This window comes from Scyliorhinus canicula, chromosome 5 (genome assembly GCF_902713615.1).
Source record: "Scyliorhinus canicula chromosome 5, sScyCan1.1, whole genome shotgun sequence".
Lineage (NCBI taxonomy): Eukaryota > Metazoa > Chordata > Chondrichthyes > Carcharhiniformes > Scyliorhinidae > Scyliorhinus > Scyliorhinus canicula.
The window spans coordinates 218,503,942-218,521,683 of NC_052150.1; the positions used below are offsets into that span (position 1 = coordinate 218,503,942).

General features: G+C 43.5%; 1 protein-coding gene across 6 annotated transcripts in view; it reads right to left on the minus strand.

Annotated features, from left to right (window-relative positions):
• The window catches only part of zbtb47b (zinc finger and BTB domain containing 47b), a 311,756-nt gene that overhangs the window by 205,073 nt on the left and 88,941 nt on the right, over positions 1–17,742 (minus strand). The window lies entirely within an intron of this gene.

Here is a 17,742-nt window from a genome sequence, read left to right on the forward strand (position 1 = left end):
TCCTAGCCTTTGACCTGCCCTGGTAGCCACAGTATTAATACGGCTAGTCCAGTTCAGTTACTGATCAATGGTAACCCCCCGGATGTTGATTGTAGGGGATTCAGCGATGGTAATGCCATTGATTGTCAAGGAGCGATGGTTTCATCCTCTCTTGTAGGAGATGGTCATTGCCTGGCATTGTGTGGCACGAATGTAACTTGCCAGGGAGTGGGAGTATATTTTGGGAACAAGAGCCAACGTCAGATAAAATGGTGTGCATATGTGCATAATTATTAATATACTCAAGTGTCATTGCATGTATTCATCGTGGTATTTTTTTTCTATTTCCTTTTCTTTTACTTTAATAGGTGGCACAGTGGTTAGCACTGCTGCCTCACAGCACCAGGGACCCGGGTTCAATTCAGGCCTTGGATGACTGCGTGGAGTTTGCACGTGGGTATCTGCGTGGGTTTCTTCCGGATCCTCTGGTTCCCTCCCACAGTCCAAAGATGTGCAGGCTAGGTGGATTGGTCATGCTAAATTGCTCCATATTGTCAACGGATATTCAGGTTAGGTTACTGCGTTGAGGATAGGGAGGGGTAGACATGGGTAGGGTGCTCTTTCAGAGGGTCAGTGCAGACTCGATGAGCTGAATGGCCTCTTATTATATATTCATTATTGCTACATGGTGCTCTGGTTCCTCACTGGGTTGTCCATTGTTCCTCACAATATTCCAACAAATATACGCTAAGAACCGGTGTTTCAAGTTATCCTTCGGGCTTTGAGACACTCTCTCAGCTAACATCAGCGAGGTTCTTAACAAAATCACAGAGTGTCCTGGGCTTATTAATAATAATAATAATAACCTTTATTAGTGTCACAAGTAGGCTTACATTAACACTGCAAAGTTACTGTGAAAATCCTCTAGTCGCCACACTCCGGCACCTGTTCGGGTACAATGAGGGAGAATTAAGGATGTCCAATTCACCCAACAAGCACACCTTTTCGGGCTTTGCGGGAGGAAACCGGAGCACCCAGGGGAAACCCACGCAGATGCGGGGAGGACACGCAGAGGCCGCACAGTGGCCCAAGCGGGAATCGAACCCGGGACCCTGGCACTGTGAGCATCAGTATTAACCACTGTGGTACTCGACAGGACATGGAGTCCAAGAGCAAGGAGGCTATGCTGAACCTGTACAAGATACTAGTTATCGCTGTAATACAGTGTACAACTCTGGGTGCCACACTATAGGAAGGATGTGAACACATTGGAGAGGTTTACATGAATGGTTCCAGGGATGAGAAAGTGTAGGCAGTTATGAGAATAAATTGGAGAGGTTGGGACTGTTCTCCTGGGAGAGGTGACCAAAAGGAGATGTGATAAGAGGTGTTCAGAATCATGAGGGGCTGGACAGTGTAGAGAGGGAAAAACTGTTCTGCTTGTAAAAGGATCAGGAATGAATGGGCATACACTGAAAGTGATTTGCCAAAGAAACAAAATGTGATGTGAGAAAACACTTTTTTTTACACAGTATGTGGTCGAGGTCTGGAACGCACTGGCTGTAAGTGGGATCGCAGCAAGCTCAATCGAGGCATTCAAGCGGGAATTAGATGACTGTTTGTGGTGCAGGGGCTCCACAACCCAACGATGTGCAGGATAGGTGGATTGGCCAGGCTAAATTGCCCCTTAATTGGAAAAAATGAATCGGGTACTCTAAATTTTAAAAAATTAAATAAATAAATAAATATGCAGGGGTACAGGGAAAAGACAGGAGAATGGCTCAAAGTCATAATGGGTCAAATGGCCCCCATCTGCACCAAAATTAATTCTGTGACATTTTTCCATTCTCATACCAAATATTGAGAGTCCTATAATTGCAACAGCAACACAGTCAGTTTCACACTAGCAGTTTTGCTTGGGTAAGAACAACCATTATTTGAATTAGGCACACTATATACTCCAGCAACCACACCAGAACAATATTGTCAGCATGCCTGAAGTTAGGAATACAATTCTTTGGGAAATACATGGGGGCAGCAACTTTAACAGTGACCTCCCTATCATGGTGCCAAACTGGGTAGGTGCTCCACTTTGCCTCCCAAATATTAACCTCCCTAACCGTGCACTGCTCAGTTGAAAATAAAAGGGGTGGAATGAATTGATATTTCCACTAGCAAAATACAACCCAGGAACCTTGGTGCTTATCTGCACAAAGCTTCTACCCCTGCCAGTAGAACAAATTTTGCCTTCCTTGCGTCATTAAAAAAAAACTACAAAAAGATCACAGAAAACAGGAACCACTTCATGGAAAGGGATGTTTTTGAAAAAGCACGGGGGGGGGGGGGGTGTCAGGTCCAACTGAAAGTTGTTAATTATGAGATATTGTTACTTAAAACTTAATGAGTTGCAGTCACACATTCAATCAACAAGATCAAATTAGATCACTGCCCATTTTATGTCAATGTCAATTTTGGGTGTGCCTTTTGATGTTTTTGCCAAACAAGAACAAAAATAACAAGAGGTTAACCAATAATACCCGACAGGCTGTTTAGAGGTTCTGCCGTTTAGCTGGCGTAATCAATTAGCTCTTTGAAAGTGAAGACAGAATTTCAGCAGCATTGCTTCTGGCTACTTGTCAATTGCCAGCACAGCAGAATTATTCAAGATGAAGCCCGAGGAGGTCAAATCACATTTTAGCACCAGGAACTCACCATGTGCTAAACAGCCACAATTTCCCCCTGCAGCAAGACCCCCAAGGAGAATTTTAATGCGTTCAAATCTCAGTTTGCCATTCTACTACTTAAAAAGGGTCGCATTTAAACAGCCTGGCAACGTTTTAGTTGGAGAGATAGGGATGTGGTGGTGTGGGTTCCTGTAAATTACAGTTCAAGCCCTATCCTTACAAAACCAAACTTTGATTGTTAGGCAAAAAGTAAATTTGTGCCATTTTCCCTAAACCATATAATGATTTATGTCACTGTCCCACAGCCAGAAGGGGGAAGACAAATCTAAAGTTTCAAGAGAGTTAACATTTCTCAGTTTGACAAACACAAAACATTGCTTTCATAATGATTAGGTGGGCACAGTGAGGCATGCACTTAGTATTTTAGCAAAATCACTGCAGTAACACAAAATGACTGTACAACACTGCAAGTATAAGTCTGTATTAAAATACCCAAGCCACGGGACAGGAATTAGTTCAGGTTTTGTGGAGAGAAAGGAAACAAGATGTGCAGAGGACAGGTACGAACTAAAGGCAAATATATTTCCCAGGCTGCACAGGAATCCCAAGGCACTCAATCTCATTTTTAAACCTTTGCCAATGCTCCTGTGTACATAGCTTCCTTGAAATAACTTGACTCAGATAGGTCCTTCTTTACACCTTTTCCCACCCCTCTACACACTCCTCTTCCACTCCTCCAAAATCAGTACAAAGTTGTATCTTCCGTTCCTCACTTCTATTTTCCACCCAGAGATATGATTGAGCCACTATGAAGTACTTTACAAATACAGGTATCATAGCCAAACTAGTGTATGGAGCATTTCAGCTGGAAGGTTAGCAGCCAGGTTTATCCCTGAATGCACTGCCTAGGGCATAGCAGAGCCTGGCAGCACTGCTCGTTTGAGGCTGTGCCAGAAATCTGCAGGTACTTCATGGTATCGAAGAGAAAATATACGGAGAGGGTTAAACACTTAAGAGAAAGCCCACTTTCAGGTTAGGTCATTTAAAGGTTAAATCCCACTGAGAATAAATGTTCTCACTGGCAAAGAACAAACTGATCTTTTGAGAGTTGAACTGAATTGACATTATGTAGTGAGATAAACTTACAATGAACAGAAGAACAGTGCTGCCTCACAGCATCATTGCCAACATTTGAATCAATCCACTTCTGATCTAGCCAGTATACCTGCTATGGCCAGCCATGGGAACTGCACACAAGAGGTGTAAAGCAGGTCCTTTAACCACTCATGCATTTTACCTCAGAGGTACTGCATCAGCTGTACCTCTGTAGCAACACTATCACCATTTTGAGAAGGTCAAGGGTGTCAAGTCCGACTCCAGGCATTTGGGAAAATAATCACCGATGCTATACTGTCAGAGATGCCATCGTTTGGGTGAGACTTTAAACTGAGCCCCAATTACCTCTTTCAGGTGGATGGAAGTGCAGAGAGTTCTCCCTGAAACTTATTTCTTTGGCCAACATCATTGAAACAGATTATCCATTCCCATTTCAGGAAGCTGTGTGCAAATTAGTTGCTGTGTCTCCACAGCAATTACATTGCAAAAATAAAAGTGTCGCATTGGCTGTAAAGCATTTTAGGACCTCCCACCGTCATGAAAGGCACTACATGAATGCAAGTCTTCCTTTTCTTGAGATAATTTAGGATCGAATCTGAAACCTCTTCACAAATCAATATATTTAATGAAATTCAATACATAACAGTCGAGGTGAAAATGTTGAAAGCATTTAATAACCATCTGGAGAAACTGCAACGTCTTTGAGTGAATGGACTAAGATGGGTGAAATGACCTTGCCCATCCATAAATATCTTGTGCTCATGACAGGGGAGGGGCAAGTAGAATAAAAAAAGCAAATTAGTCCATAATTAAAATGGAGATTTCCTGTGAAACTACAGCACTGATGTGACAAACACCTTCCATGCAATTTGATGACCACAGTTCTCTGTTCTTAGCAGTCAGTTGACCACATGAATCCACATTTAACAAAAGCATTCACAAATATGCACGTGGAATAGCATTCAAGTTTTTTTTTTTAAATGCACTAATCTATAACTGATGAACTGATAACGGATGAACTGTACAGTCATAAACAACTATGAAACAGAACACCCGGAGGCCTTGTTCATTGTGGCCGGAGACTTCAACAAAGCCAACCTCAAGAGTGCACTGCCAAAATTCCACCAGCACATCTCCATTCCCACCAGGGGCGACAACACTCTTGACCACTGCTACTCAAAAATCAAGGGCGCCTACTGTTCCATCCCCCGACCGCACTTTGGGAAATTAGACCATAAGACTGTGCTCCTTCTCCTGGCTTACAAGCAGAAACTCAAGCGGGAGAATCCAGCTAAGAAGGTTGTGCAGTGCTGGTCCGAGGAGACAGAAGAGCTCTTACATGACTGCTTAGAGACAGTGGGTTGGTCCATATTTAAGAACTCAGCGACCAACTTAAATGAGTATGCCACCACCGTCACAGACTTCATCAGCAAATGTGTGGACGATTGCGTGCCAAAGAAAGCAGTACGTACGTTCCCCAACCGGAAACCATGGCTCAACCGCGAGATTGACTCCCTACTGAAGGACAGATCTGAGGGGTTCAAGGCAGATGACCCTGTCCTATACAAGAAATCCAGGTACGACCTCCGCAAAGCCATCCGAGATGCCAAGAGAGAATATCAAACTAAGCTAGAGTCACAGACAGACTCTCGGTGGTTGTGGCAAGGACTAAACAACATAACGGGCTACAAAGCGAAGCCGAGCAGTATCTCTGGCAGCAGCGCACCCCTCCCCGATGAACTTAATGCATTCTATGCTCGGTTTGAGTAGGTAACCAACAATCCGCTATTGAGTGCCCCAGCAGCCCATAATTCACCCATACCCACCATCACAGTTTCCGAAGTCAGATCGGCCTTCCTGAAAGTGAACCCACGGAAGGCGATGGGCCCGGACGGGATCCCTGGTTGTGCACTCAGAGCCTGCGCATACCAGCTGACAGAGGTATTCACAGACATCTTTAACCTATACCTACTCCACTCCGAGATCCCCACCTGCTTCAAGACCACCACCATCATACCGGTACCAAAGAAGAACCAGGCAACGTGCCTCAATGACTACCGCTCGGTGGCCCTGACGTCAGTTGTAATGAAGTGCTTCGAGAGGCTGATCATGAAGCGCATCACCTCCATACTCCCGGAACGCCTTGACCCACTTCAATTCGCATACCGTCGCAACCGGTCCACATCAGACGCCATTTCCCTGGCACTACACTCATCCCTAGAGCATCTCGAAAACAAGGACTCCTACATCAGACTCCTATTTATTGACTACAGCTCCGCCTTCAACACCATACTCCCAGCCAAGCTCATATCAAAGCTCCAAAACCTAGGACTTGGCTCTCCACTCTGCAACTGGACCCTCGACTTTCTGACCAACAGACCACAATCAGTAAAAATGAACACCAACACCTCCTCCACAATAGTTCTCAATACCGGTGCCCCTCAAGGCTGCATACTTAGCCCCCTACTCCCTGTACACACACGACTGCGTGGCAAAACTTGGTTCCAACTCCATCTACAAGTTTGCTGACGATACGACCATAGTGGGCCGGATCTCGAATAATGACGAGTTTGAATACAGTGGGGAGATAGAGAACCTAGTGGAGTGGTGTAACGACAACAATCTCTCCCTCAATGCCAGCAAAACTAAAGAGCTGGTCATCGACTTCAGGAAGCAAAGTACTGTACACACCCCTGTCAGCATCAACGGGGCCGAGATGGAGATGGTTAGCAGTTTCAAATTCCTAGGGGTGCACATCACCAAAAATTTGTCCTGGTCCACTCACGTCGACGCTATCACCAATAAAGCACAACAGTGTCTATACTTGCTCAGGAAACTAAGGAAATTCGGCATGTCCACATTAACCCTTACCAACTTTTACAGATGCACTATAGAAATCATCCTATCGGGCTGCATCACAGCCTGGTACGGCAACTGCTCGGCCCAGGACCGCAAGGAACTTCAGAGAGTTGCGAATACCGCCCAGTCCATCACACGAACCTGCCTCCCATCCATGGACGCCATCTACACCTCCCGCTGCCGGGGGAAAAGCAGGCAGCATAATCAAGGATCCCTCCCACCCGGCTTACTCACTTTTCCAACTTCTTCCATCGGGCAGGAGATTCAGAAGTCTGAGAACACGCACGAACAGACTCAAAAACAGCTTCTTCCCCACTGTCACCAGACTCCTAAATGACCATCTTATTGACTGACCTCATTAACACTACACCCTGTATGCTTCAACCGATGCCAATGCTTATGTAGTTACATCGTATATCTTGTGTTGCCCTATTATGTATTCTCATGTATTTTCTTGAATTTTGTTTAATTTCCTTTTCTTCCATGTACTAAATGATCTGTTGAGCTGCTTGCAGAAAAATACTTTTCACTGTACCTCGGTACACGTGACAATAAACAAATCCAATCCAATCCAATAAACACCAATATCACACCAACGCAAAACAGAGATTATTGCCTGAAAATCACATCTGATTTAAAAAGAGCAATGTTTTTGGTGAACAATTAAACAGAGCTAGTTGAACACAAGGTCAAGGAATGGTTTTACCCTCTCCCTTGCCAATGCCAACACAAACTTAGATTTATATTACACCTTTAACATAATGAAACAGACCAAGGAGCTTCACAGGAGCATTATAAAACAAAGTACAACATCAAGCCATACAAAATATTAGGCCAAATAACCAAAAGATTGGTCGCAGAGGTAGGTTTTAAGAAGTGCCTTAAGAGGAAAACAAGGCAGAAGCGCGCAGACTGGCAACCAATGGTCGCAATTTTTAAATTCCTACCCTCATTTCCAAGTCCCTCCAAAGCTTCACTCTGTCCCTATTTCTATAACCTCCTCCAAATATCTGCACTCCGCTGGCATCTTGCACATTCCCCGATTATAATTATTCTGCCATTGGTTGTCATGTGGTCAACTGTCCTTGGCTCTAAACTCTGGAATTTCCTCTCTGCACCGCTCTCTTTCTCACACCCCCCTCCAAGCTTTTGGTCATGGAGTTCAATGCCAATTTTTGAAACTGTGCAGTATTTGGGGCGGATGTTTATGCAAATGCAACGGTTTGATTACTTCAATAAAGTGCATTTTTGAAAATGTTATTTCACAACACCACTCTCATTTCTGGCCTCTTTTGTAGGTGGCAGGTTATGCAGGGGGAATAATTCACAGGCAGCCTCATTATCTCACCAGTTTGGATGGATCACTACCACACCATATGGTGCAATTGCAGACTGAGCAATTGGAGAAGGAATGATATTTTCCACACATCGAGTTCATTCATATATGAAAATAAATAGTACTCTATGGTGGTGGGGGGAGGGGAGGGGAAGAATATTTATAATCTATATGTTATGTATAATCGCAGACTGTACATGTTTAGTTCCTAATGAGAAAGCTACAAAAATCTCAATATTAAAGCATAGCATAAATAGAATATATGGCAAAAGTATAAATCACCAGTGGTACGAAGCACAACTCACAGCAGGCTAAAAAACCCAGTTAAATAGGGAGCCACAAAAGTGTAGCTGTGTGCTTGGGGTGGGTTCGTTTGGATGAGTGGGGAAGGGAAGATGTATGTATCAAAGAAAACAATGGAGCTTTTAAAAGAAGCAAAACAGTAACCTTTACAGTCTGTTCATGCTAGCATCTGGATTTTTATTTGCTGATTTTTTGTTTTCATTGCTACATAGAGAAATCCATATTTAAAATAAATAAATAAATCCTGCCAGGAACTGTGTATAGAATAATCCACTTCAGGCTATTTGCAGGCATGTGCCAGAAAAGGTCATACCGTTGAATGCATCGGAATTTACTCACTAAAACGCCAAGCAGCCAGGAGAGAAAACATATGAAAGCAGCAGCTGAGCATACAAGCCTCATCAGGTTCTAACTGTCTTGTTGCTGCTTTAGCAACCAGATTTTTGCACACTGTATTTCAACCTTCCTTATATGACTAGACTGGGATTAACGAGTCCTTCAATAACAGTTTACAAGCCTCTGCAATGACTCGGGAAATTTGTTCTGTGCAGAGTGGAATCTTTTACCGGTCTGGAGGTTACAAGATTCAATTCATGAACTGGTGCTGACTAAGCCTCGGAGAAGCGAATGCAGCAAGGACAACTGACCCAACCCCTTCCAACAGAGGGGAATTAAAAACCAACATTTTATTTTAACACTTCTTGCACAGAATAGCAGCAGTATGAAAACAGAATAGACACTATAATGGGTTTGGCCTAGAGAACAATGTTCATAAAAATGGCTCTCTCTTAAAAAGAAATTCTGTGCACTAGTTGGATACCTAACTTGGGGTGGGTGGGTATATGTGTGTGTGTGTATATATATATATATATATATATAAATATATAATACATATGTGCGCTTGTGTGTGTGTGTGTGTGGCAAGCAGGGGCTAACTTTCCCAAATATAAAAGTGAATCAGGCAAATATTCTCATTCAGAAGCTGTGCCATAAGGAGTGGCTCAGGCTACTTTCAAACAATGAAAGCAATAGCAACTAGATGAGAATTCTCAGGCACTAAGTCAGAAATAGAGGGGAAAAATTACTCAGACTGAATGAACACTGAGGAAATGAAGACAAAAACTGCTGATCAAAATTAAAGTCCCACGATGTCTTTACCAGGCAAGGGAAGTGAAACACTGACAGAAGGAGCAGCAGCGTTTAAAATATCAAAACCGAAGTCTGGACCGCTTGTACATTCCCCTTTCCTGCCACAACTGTTCAAAAAGCTGGAACTCCTTTCCAAGCTTTTGTGATTGAGGGTGTCTTACAGCGCAGAAGTAGAGCCCACCATGACCCTTTGTAAGAGCAATCATTCAATAGGTAATAATGCATTGCCCAGCTGACCTCCACTCATCAATATCTACATCTGCTTCAAAAGTATAACAAGTTTTTTTGTGTCCACTCTCCTTTGAGAAACTGACTCTTTGCCGGTGTATGAATGTGCCACTAGATTCTATACCACAAGAAGGATATATTGGTTTGAGAAGGCTTCACTGGAATTATATCAGGCCATAAACTATTAACTTATGTAGCATTAACTTGATTTGCATTCACTCAAAAATTAAAAATTGACGGGTGACCAAATCAAGGTGTTGAAAAAGATAGAAGGATTAGATCAGATTAGATCAGATGAAGAGAAACTATTTCCACTGGTGGGAAAATCCAATAGGGTATAACTTTAAAATTCAAGTTGATCTGTTCAGCAATGGTAATCAGGAATCACTTGTTCATGAAGAGAAACAGAAATTTGGAAAACTTGATCCCAATAGGATTCTCGATGAATTGAAGTGTTCAAGACTGAGGTCAACACATTTTTTGTTAAATATGGCTAACAAGGGGTATGGAGCGAAAGTGGGTAAATATGAATAAAGCACAGATCAGCTACTCATCTAACTGAATGGCAAGAATAGGTTCCAGTGGCTGAATGGCCCCTGCCTGTCCCAATGTTCTGAGAATTAGTTCCCAGTCTCTCCAATGATACAGCAACCGACTCCACATATCCACAGGACAGCCCAGTGGTGCCAGTAGCCGAATAAAAGAGTAAACAGAGTGACATGGAGAGTCTGCTCTCCAGAAAGAAGGAAATAACGAGGTAACATAAAAGCTCACAAGTGAACTGAGAAGCACGTCAACTCGAATTGCTATTCGCATTTTAGACATTATTGATTTTATTTTTCAAACCCAACTGAACAGTTACTCTCACTCAGAAAACACATTCTAGGAGTGGCGATCAACAGCTGACTATTAAAGTAGAGAATGGAGGAAATTTTGTGCAAATTAAAAATCAAAACATGCAGCAATCAAGACCAAATATTACGGACTCTGGAAATCTGAAATAAAAACAAGTGCTAGGAATATTCAGCAGATCAGGCAGCATCTTGAGAGAGAAACAAGAGGTAACATGTCAGGTCGATGAACTTTCATCAGGAAGTTAACCATATTTCCCTCTCCACAGATGCTGTTGGATTTCCAAGTGCGTTCAGCATCAGGTTTCCCTTCACCTTTCCCTGGGCCCCATGATGTCATCCCTCCAGGCACCTCCCCCATCACCTTGACTGTACAATTTTAACCAGAGCCATTTGATACCCACCAACAAGAATTTTCCAACCACGTCCTTTCAATGTAATTATATTTAAATAAAAATAAATAAGTCAACTGTTCAACATAGAGGGAACAATTACAACTTAAATATTTACCAACATTACTGCAACCATCGAACCCGTTTCAACTATCAGGAAAGGTATCGTCAAATTTGGCTACTGCCATTTCATTGTTTGTTTAAATACACCAAGAACTTAAATCTATTGCAAGGTTGCTTGCAAATGTAACTATAAGCAAAAGCAGCATTGGATTGTGAGAAATATTCCAATTTTTAGAGTACTACAAAAGATTTCCAACATTTTGGTAGAATTTTAAGGAAAACAAAGAAAGCATTGCAACTTGCTTCAACAAGACATACCGACGGGTGGACAAATATATTAAAATGTACAAATTTTCTTAAAATACAGAACAATTACAGTTTTAAATATTGGGTGATATTTCACATTATCTTGGGATAATATGCTGCATAAGGACCTCTGTGGACAATTCATTGCACAAGCACAATCTCTCTGTATAGTTTATTAGATATGAACAACCGCCCTGGATAATACAACAATCTGGATAATAAGAACAATTTCTGGGTAATATATTAAGATTTGAAAATCTCTCTGGATAATATATTGGAGAAGAACAATCTCGGGCAACAAGGTAGCGCAGTAGTTAGCACTGCTGCCTCATGGCAGTGAGGACCCAGGTTCGATCCCGGCCCCGGGTCACTATCTGTGTGGAGTTTGCACATTCTCCCCGTGCCTGCGTGGGACTCACCCCCACGAACCCAAAAATGTGCAAGGTGGGTAGATTGGCCATGCTAAATTGCTCCTAAAATTGGGGGGAAAAATTGGGTACTCTAATTGCGTATCAAAAAAAGAACAAACTCTATGGATAATAAAAATTAGATACAGATAGAGTCTAGGATTAGTCATTTAGGGGCTAGTTGAATGCATATAACCAAGAAGCAAAATATTAACAGTAGTCCTGAATGTGGGAACCCAGTCATTTTTCATATAATGAATTAACCACTGTATTCCATTGTATTCAATACAGAGAAGAGTGTTCCTTGTGTACATCTCCCACTGCCTGGGGAAAGCGGGCAGCATAATCAAAGACCCCTCCCACCCAGCTTACTCACTCTTCCAATTTCTTCCATCGGGCAGGAGATACAAAAGTCTGAGAACACGCACGAACAGACTCAAAAACAGCTTCTTCCCCGCTGTTACCAGACTCCTAAACGACCCTCTTATGGACTGACCTGATTAATACTACACCCCTGTATGCTTCACACGATGCCAGTGTCTATGTATTTACATTTTGTACCTTGTATTGCCCTATTATGTATTTTCTTTTTATTTCATTTTCATTTGCTTGATGATCTGTTTGAGCTGCTCACAGAAAAATACTTTTTACTGTACCTTGGTACACGTGACATTAAACAAATCCAATCCAATCCAACTAATCAATTTTTAGTTAGACCTCCACCAAACTATCAAATATGGCAAAGCATGAGAAGTACATTAATAGTAACTCAGTATTTTTCCTGAGGCTGCGCACGCAAACACTAAACTAGTTTTGAGGGGCACCAATCAATCTCAAGTAATCTCCAATGTTTGATTAACAAGTTATCCTCTAAGTAACAGACATTCAAGGAGGTGCCAGCTAAAAATTAGAAGCCAATTAACACAAAGGAGGAGTTAAACCAGAGGTAAGAATCCCCTTTAAAATAGGACCTCGTGGTTCAGGTTTTTAATCCTGAATTATTCATCTATTTTGTTTGTGTTTAGTGATTTATTTTGTGATTATGCTTTTGCCACGTGCTTGACTTTATATATTGTTTGACATTTCATTTCTAAGTTTTATTCAGTTTGCACTCGCCCACAGGCCATGTTTTATTCAGTTCTGCAGTTCTTATTCAAGTGTATACCAGTGACTAGCAATAAAGTCGTATTTTTGAACCTCTACCAACCGGACTACTGATTCTTATTAGAAGAGAAAAATAAGAGTCCCAACAGATACAAACAATCTCACTCAATTTCTGGATAGGGCATCAATCGGTGTTGGTTATTTTTGAAGGTTAACTAATGTGCAATTCATCTCAGCTCTATTTAGGAAAGGGATTATTGTAAGATTCATGCATGAGCAGTTGGGAAGAGAGCACATCCTGAGTGAGACAAAGCCAAGTGTGTGTGTGTGTGTGTGTGTTTGGGAATTTGGAGCAAAGTGGAAATTTGGTGCAGAGGGGAAAGAGGTGCTTGCCTACTTTCTTACTTTTGAATCTTCAAAGAGTGGTCTTGTCCTGCTACAGGAGTAGAGGCTACAAGGAAGAGAGTTGATTGGCAGTAGTGGGCAAGTTGCTTATTTCGCATTGAAAGCTATAGTAAGGCAAGAGTTCTAGCATTTAAAAAAACATAAATAATTTTCTAATTGGCATGGAGTTAACGTTAGAGCCTTGTTTTAAAAATAAATTTAGAGTACCCAATTCATTGTTTCCAATTAAGGGGTAATTTAGCCTGGCCTATCCACCTAGCCTGCACATTTTTGGGTTGTAGGTAAAACCCACGCAAACATGGGAAGAATGTGCAAACTTCACACGGACAGTCACCCAGAGCCGGGATCGAACCTAGGACCTCGGCGCCGTGAGGCAGTAGGGCTAACCCACTGCACCACCGTGCTGCCCCCTACGTTAAAGCCTTTTAACTAAATGTATGACTGGGGAGCTCAGCCCCATGTTTTGCACAGCCTGAAGCTTGTGGAAATTCCTAGACACTCTTTGCATTCTGGATGACCATACTTTCAGAAAGTGGCACCAGTTTGACCAGCCCGAGAGCCAGGTTTCAGAACTTGCGCGTCGGCTGGAGACACAATGGTGCATCCGAGAGGCTGAGAGTTACAGGGATAGCATGTTTTTAAACGTGACCACCCAACAGCTTAAGGGAGTGTCTGAGGGGGAATGGGCAACTATTAGTCAGAGGGGGACAGACAGGAAAACCCCAGAGTGTCTCACACTCAAGAACCATTTCTGTGTTGGAAAACGGTGAGCGCAGGGGTTGCTCTGCAGAGCGCAGCCAGAACCAAGTTCACAGCACAGTGGGTGGCTCAGAAGCACAAGGTGAAAAGAGTAAGAGTGAAACAGCAATTGTGGTAGGAGATTCGATAGTGAGGGGCGCAGACAGGAGGTTCTGCAGCCACAGACATGACTCTAGCATGGTGTGATGGCTCCCTGGCATCACGGTCAAGGATATCACTGAACGGCTGCAGGGCATTCTGAAGGGAGGGGGGGGGGGTGTGAACAGTCCAATGTCATGGTTCACATTGGCACCGACGGTACAGATGGAAAGAACAATGGGGTCCTGCTGCAAGAATTTAGGAAGCTAGGTAGCACATTGAAAAGAGTTACCGCAACAGTTGTAATCTCTGGATTACTACTGCTGCCAAGCGCGAGAGTATTGGAATAAGAGGATAGAGCAGATGAATGAGTGGCTGAAGAGATGGTGTCGGAGGGAGAGCTTTAATTTCCTGGATCACTAGATCTGTTCTTGGGGAAGGTGGGACCTGCACAAGTCGGGCAGATTGCACCTGAACCAGAATGTGACCAAGAGACAGAGACATGTTAAGGCACAAGGGAATAAGGCACGGCTGAATGGCATCTATTTTAATGCAAGGAGTCTTATAGGTAAGGCTGATGGACCGAGGGCATTGATTATCAAATGGGAGTATGATGTTATTGCTATCACAGAGACATGTTTACGGGAGGGGCAGGATTCACAACTCAATATTCCAGAGTGTAGAGTCTTCTGATGAGAAGGGAGGGGTGTTTGTGTGTGGGGCAATCACATTACCGGAAGTCTACTATCGACCCCCAAACAGTCAGGGAAATATAGAAGAGCAGATATGTAAACAAATCTCAGAAGTGTAAAAATAATAGGGTAATAATAGCCGAGAATTTCAACTTCCCTAATATTCCCTGGGCAGCACGGTAGCACAGTGGTTAGCACAGTTGCTTCACAGCTCCAGGGTCCCAGGTTCGATTCCCAGCTTGGGTCACTGTCTGTGTGAAGTCTGCACGTTCTCCCAGTGTGTGTGTGGGTTTCCTCCGGGTGCTCCGGTTTCCTCCCACAGTCCAAAGATGTGCAGGTTAGGTGAATTGGCCATGATAAATTGCCCTTAGTGTCGAAAAAAAAGTTAGGTGGGGTTACTGGGTCATGGAACAGGGTGGAGGCGTGGGCTTGGGTAGGGGGCTCTTTCCAAGGACCGGTGCTGACTTGATGGGCCAAATGGCCTTCTGCACCATTAATTCTATGATTCGATGAATATTAATTGGGATAGGTAAAGTGCGAAAGGCTTAGAGGGGGCAGATTTGTCAAGGTGTATCCAGAAGTGCTTTAGGAGCCAGCATTCAGAACACAAGGAGACAGTACTTGACGTACTTTTAGGGAATGAAGCCCTGCAGGTGGTAGAGGTATCAGTGGGGAAGCATTTTGGTGCTAGTGACTCGATAAGATTTAAGGAAGGGCAGCGTGGTGACGCAGTGGTTGGCACTGCTGCCTCAGTGCCAAGGACTCAGGTTCAATCCCGGCCCCAGGACACTGCCCGTGTGGAGTTTGCACATTCTCCCCGTTTCCACATGGATCTCACCTCCACAACCCAAAAGAACATGTGCAGGGTAGGTGAATTGGCCACGCTAAATTGCCCTTAATTGGAAAAAAGAATTGGATGAAAAAAGAAATTATATTAAAACAAAGATCTAAGGGAGTAATGGAAAAGGACAAAGATGGACCAGAAATAAGGCACAGTGCTTAGCAGTGCTGTGTCTCAGCACCAGGGACCAGAGTTCGATTCAAGCCTTGGGTGACTGTGTGGAGTTTGCACATTTTCCAAGTGTGTGCATGGGTTTCCTCTGGGTGCCCCAGTTTCCACCCACAGCCCAAAGATGTGCAGGTTAGGTGGATTTGCAGTGATCAATGCACGGAGTTATGGGGATTGGGAGGGGGTGTGGACCTCGGTTGAGTCTCTTTCGGAGCATTAGTGCAGACTCAATGAGCCAAATGGCTTCCTTCTGCATGGGGGAGGGGGACTTTCAAAGGATAAGACAGGATCTGACCAAAGTGTACCAGGAGCAGCTACTTCTAGGAAAATCCACATTAGAGCAGAGGGAGTAGAGAGAGTACAATGCCAACATATTCCTGTAAAGGTAAGGGGCGGGACTAAGAAGCCCAGAGAACCCTGGATGTCAAAGGATATACAGCATTGGTTCAGGAAAAAAAGGGAGGTTAATGGCAGATTCGGGAACTCAAAACAGTAGATGCCCTAGAGTATGAAAGTGCAGGGGTGGGGGTACTTAAAAAAAAAAATTAGGAGACAAAAGAAGGGGCATGAAAAAAAACACTGCCGGGTTATAAGCATATTATTGGATAAGTGGACCAGGGAAAGAGGGCGGCCCATTCGGTACCAAAATGGCAACTGTGTGTGGAGCCGAAAGATGGAGGTGAGGTATTCAATGATTATTTGCATCCCTGTTCACTATGGAGAAGGACAATGTAGGTTTATAAAGCAGGAAAGGGGACTGTGATATAACTGAACAGATTAGCATTGAGCAAGAGGCGTTGTCAGCGGTTTTAGCGGGCTGAAAAGTGAATAAATCCTCAGGCCCAGATTAAATATATCCTAGGCTTGTGCGTGAGGCAAGGGAGGAAATTGCAGGGGCTCTGACACGAATTTTTAAATCCTCGCTGGACACAGGTGAGGTGCCAGAGGACTGGTGGAGAGCTAATGTGGTACCGTTATTCAAGATGGGAAGTAGGAAAAAAAACAGGTCATTACAGGCCAATGGGTCCAATATGAATGGTTGGGAATTTATTGGAAAAAATTCTAAGTGACAGATTTAATCTCCAACGAGAGGCAAGGGTTCATCAAGGATAGTCAGCATGGCTTTGTCAGGGAGAGATCATGTCTAACAAGTTTCATGGTCACCATTAGATTTGAAATCCAGATTATTATTGAATTCAGATTTCACCATCTGCAGTGGTGGGATTTGAACCTGGGTCTCCAGAGCATTACTCTGGTTAAGTCGTGCGGTGACAATACCACTACACCACCGCCTCCCCGAGCCTACATGGGCTTCAGCAAGGCTTTTTACAAATTCCCACATGGGAGACAGATCTAATAGTAAGAGCCAATGGGATCCAGGGCAATTTGAATCCAAAACTGGCTTAGTGGTAGGAGGCAGAGGGTAATGGTTAAGATTGCTTTTATGACTGGAATCCTGTGTCTAGTGGCGCACTGCAGGGATCGGTGCTGGGTCCTTCGTTGTTTGTAGTGTACATTAATGATCTAGACATGAATGTGGGGAATATGATCAGTAAGTTCGCCGATGACATGAAAATGGATGGTGTAACAGTGAGGAGGAAAGCCTCAAGACATACGTGATGCATGTCCTTTATTAGCCCAGGCATAGAATAAAGGAGCAGAGAGATTATGATGGAGCTGTATAAAATGCTGGTTAGGCAACAGCTAGAGTACTGTGTGCAGTTCTGGTCACCACAGTATAGAGAGGATGTGATTGCACGAGAAACGGTGCGGAGGAAATTCAACAGGATGCGACCAGGGTTGGAGTGTTTCAACTATAAGGGCTGGTTTAGCACACTGGGCTAAATCGCTGGCTTTTAAAGCAGACCAAGGCAGGCCAGCAGCACGGTTCAATTCCCGTACCAGCCTCCCCGAACAGGCGCCGGAATGTTTCACAGTAACTTCATTTGAAGCCTACTTGTGACAATAAGCGATTTTCATTTTCATTTCATGAAGAAAGGCTGGATAGGCTGGGTTGTTTTC